The sequence below is a fragment of the Triticum aestivum genome, chromosome 1D, assembly GCF_018294505.1.
Source record: "Triticum aestivum cultivar Chinese Spring chromosome 1D, IWGSC CS RefSeq v2.1, whole genome shotgun sequence".
NCBI lineage: Eukaryota > Viridiplantae > Streptophyta > Magnoliopsida > Poales > Poaceae > Triticum > Triticum aestivum.
In genome coordinates this window covers 78,811,631-78,816,267 of record NC_057796.1, presented here as the reverse complement: position 1 = coordinate 78,816,267, position 4,637 = coordinate 78,811,631, and positions in this window count along the sequence as shown.

The window sequence follows — 4,637 nt, the reverse complement described above, 5'->3', positions numbered from 1 at the left end:
GCTTAGCCGTGTGCGGCGCCCCCCTCCACCGTTTACTCCCCTGGTCATATTTTTGTAGTGCTTAGGCGAAGCCCTGCGGAGATCACTTCACCATCACGGTCACCATGCCGTCATGCTGACGGAACTCATCTACTACCTCGATGTCTTGCTAGATCAAGAAGGCGAGGGACGTCACCGAGCTGAACGTGTGCAGAACTCGGAGGTGCCGTACGTTCGGTGGATCGTGAAGATAGTTCGACTACATCAACCACTTTGTGAAACACTTCCGCTTTCGGTCTACGAGGGTACGTAGACACACTCCCCCCCTCTTATCTATGCATCTTCATGGATAGATCTTTGCGTGTGCGTAGATTTTTTTGTTTTCAATGCAACATTTCCCAACATGATGTGCTATACAAACGGTTTTTAACCCCTTTCCGTGATGGCATTTTGAACCGTCGCAAAGTGAGTGTGTGCGACTAGGGGGTCCTTCCCACACGACCCATAAACTGTCGGGGATAGGGAGCCTTAATGCATACAGTTGTCCCTATAAAAGTATTTCTGATATCCCGAATATCCCAAACGCTCCATCCTTACTACTCGTGTGTGCTGACATTACCATCGTAGTCAGAGTTCTGTGATTTTACCTAAAACAAGGCACAGTCCAGGCACATTCCAGGCACGTACCAAACTGGCTCTACGTTTACGATGCCCAGCACATCACAAACAGTTCATGATTGTAAACCATGTATGATAGGTCAACAATCACACTCATTTAGTTTTGCCGCACCGTTTGTGATATTGTCTGACATCACACACGCTTTGCAAACGACAACTGTGTGCACGGTTACACACGTTCCTCTCCATGAACCGTTTCAGATTATGATGTATATCACACACGCTGTGCTTTATAGACCATGTGCGCTGTAATGACCTGCAGAGCGTAATTTGACCCTAATATAGTTGCTGCTATTTAAAATTGTACCTAATTTGAATTTGAAAGTAGGCTATAGCTTTATCCATATCCATCAGGCACTACTACACACTGGTATGCGTCGGTGCTATACAAACGGTTTTTAACCCCTTTCTGCTTCGGCATTTGGAACCGTCGCCAAGTGAGTGTCGGCGATAGGGGGGTCCTTCCCACACGACCCAGAAACCGTCGGGGATAGGCCCTCCTGGGACACAGGCTGGGGCAAAATGAGCTCGTGTGCAATCGGGCGAGGCATCGAAACCCAATCATTTCCGTTCGTATGTGCATCCCACACGGTGAATCCCAGAAAAACATTTTCGTTCGTATGTACATCCCACACAGTCAAATCAGGGAAAACGTTTCCGTTCGTATGTATATCATACACAGTCAATCCAAGGAATACGTTTCCGTTCTTATGTACATCCCACACAGTCAATCCAGGGAAAACGTTTCCATTCGTATGTACATCCCACACAGTCTTATGTATAGGCTCATGTGTGAAAGGTGTAACTATCACACACGCTCCGCCTTGGTTAACTGTTTGCTTTTATCAACTACATCACACACGATTTGATGCAGAAAACTGTGTGGCATTTGGCTATCCATCACAAGCGCTTTTACTGCCAGAACCGTTTGCAAAGTTCCATGATCGTCTGTTCTCTTTTTACATCACACACGTTGTTTTCTTTCTAACCGTGTGCACATTATTTTATTAGCTCCCGTATGTTTTTATTTTTGCCTGTAATTTATTATTCGATTTGGAAATTTTGAAATATGAAACGTGCAATTCAAATTCTCAGCACAATGGTTCAACAACGAATCCATAAATAAAATTGCCAGTACAATATGTTCAGTAATTATAGGATTAGACAGCAATTAACTATGATGAACCACAATATTTAAAGGCGGTAAAGGTGAAGAGACAAGTGTAAATCATTTTGACTGCCGATGGTGTTGAAGAAGCGGAATGCCCATAATGTGCCTTCCTGCATGCCATAGGCATGAACCACTTTTGTCCAACCCCTTGTGACGATCGCCCGCCCATCCTTCACCGCCTTCAGGAAGACTTCTAGAGCATTATCATGGTAGCATGAATTATATACTTTAACCTTAGTTGCCTCCACTCCGGTCATGTAGTTTGCAAGGTAATCATCAGTAAATAGCTTTGGAAACCACTGAAAAGAGAAAAATATCAGATACTGAGGTCTAATAGAGTAACTTGTTGTGGGCAGGGGGAAAAGGCAACACATTACTGACCATCCTAAAGTTCACTTTTGTCTTGGACAAAGTGTAAATAAAGAGCTTAATTCCAACCACCCGTTTCTTTCGCCTAACAATCTTTCTAGTTTCCTCACTTGACGCTTGTTCATGAATATCTCATTGCCCCATACGCAAAAGGGATCAAAGTGTGGATCAGTACCGCTCATATATGTACCTACAAGCAACCAGTAAATGTTAGAAGCTAAACTGAGATTGCACAAATGATGTAAAATACAACTACCTATGTTCCTAAGTACAAGATTTTTTTTAGAGATTTCAATATGAACTACATACGGATGTACATAGAATTATAGATATAGTTTAGATTAGAATCTAGATTCACTCATTTTGCTCCTTATGTAGTCTATATTGGAATCTCTAAAAATACTTATATTTAGGAATAGATGGTGTATAAGACATGGGATGCAGCTAACCTCGACGACAAACAACAACATCGCCCATTGTAGCCCTGTGTAAGTACATGGAAAGCCAATGTTAACTACAACAGGGTTAACATCCACCAAAAATAGCAAAGCACGGTAGCAAAGGGACGGATTAAAAAATGGATACAACTGTTAATTACGACAGGCTTAACAGCATCCTAATTCATGTTTGTAAGTTTGTAGCCATTGAAATACAACTCTTTAAAATCGGATACAACTGTTAATTGCAACAGGCTTGATGGCCATTGAAACCGGTAATGATAAAAATGCAATTGGCAGAGTTAAATATCACAAGGCAGGTGCTGCCGGAGCAGATAATGGCCCAGTTGTCTATAAAAATCTAGGGAAAATAGCTAAAACGTGTTAGGCATGTTTACTACAACATGCTTAATACATCGACCGTACAAAACATAGCCATTAATTGCAACTGGTATTGGTAAGATTGAACTGGTGAGTACATACTTGGTAAGTCCTGAGAGGTAGTTGCTAGGGCACTTCATCTTGGCCAGAGCCCGCCCAAAGTCAGCGGCGGCGGAGGCGAGCTGTTCCTCCGGGTCGAAGCGTGGATCAGTGCCACTGACATGTGTACCTATAGGCAACCAGTAAATGGTAGAAGTTAAACTGCAATTGCACAAATGATGTGAAATACTGTAAGACATGGGATGCAGCTAACCTCGATGGCAAACAACAGCATCGGCCGTTATGACCCTACGTAAGTACATGGACAGGCATGTTAAGTACAACAGGGTTAGCATCCACCAAAAATAGCAAATGGGAAGCATCTCTAGTATATCTTCATTGCGGAGAGTAGCATGGTAGCAAAGGGACAAATTAAAAAATGGATACAACTGTTAATTGCAACAGGCTTAACAGCATCCTAAGTCATGTTTTCTAAGTTTGTAGCCACTGAAATACAACTGTTTAAAAATGGATTCAACTGTTAATTGCAACAGGCTTAATAACCATTGAAACTGGTACTGATAAAAATGCAATTGGCATAGTTAAACATCACAATGCAGGTGCTGCCAGAGCAGATAATGGCCCAGATGTCTATAAAAAGGTAGGGAAAGTAGCTAAAAATGTGTTAGGCATGTTTAATAGAACATGCTTAATACATCGACTGTACAGAACATAGCCATTAATTGCAACTGGTATTGGTAAGATTGAACTGGTAAGTGCATACTTGGTAAGTCCTGAGAGGTAGTTGTTGGGGCACTTCATCTTGGCCAGAGCCCACCCAAAGTTAGCGGCGGCGGTGGCTAGTTGTTCCTCCGGGTCGAAGCATGGATCAGTGCCACTGACATGTGTACCTACAGGCAACCAGTAAATGGTAGAAGTTAAACTACAATTGCACAAATGATGCGAAATACTGTAAGACATGGGATGCAGCTAACCTCGATGGCAAACAACAACATCAGCCATTATGACCCTGCGTAAGTACATGGACAGGCATGTTAAGTACAATAGGGTTAGCATCCACTAAAAATAGCAAATGGGTAGCATCTCTAGTGATATCCCGAGTCATGTATTGTAAGTTTGTTGCTGGTATTGGTGAAATTGAGCTGGACACGGTAATATTTGAACATCACACAGTGTGCAGTACTGAAATAAACAAGGCACAAACATGCTTAATACATCAACCGTACAAATCATAGCCATTGCAAGTGGTATTGGTAAGATTTAGCTGGTCAGATCTTACCTGTTAAGTCCTGGGGGGTAGTCGCTAGGGACTTCATCTGGACCAGAGCCTGCACCATGTCGTCGGCGACGGAGGCGAGGTGTTCCTCTAGGTCAACACGCAGAGTGGCCATCGCGCCATGGACCGCCATCAGCTCCTTGCGGTGGGGATTTGGAGGCATGAGGATGTTTCGCACGCGCCATTTAAGCAATCAGGCCGGGGCGGTGATAGAGATCGGTGGGTTACCTGACTGGATTCGAGCAGAACATAGATGTGGTTGAAGCTGTGGTTGCGGCGGCGGCGG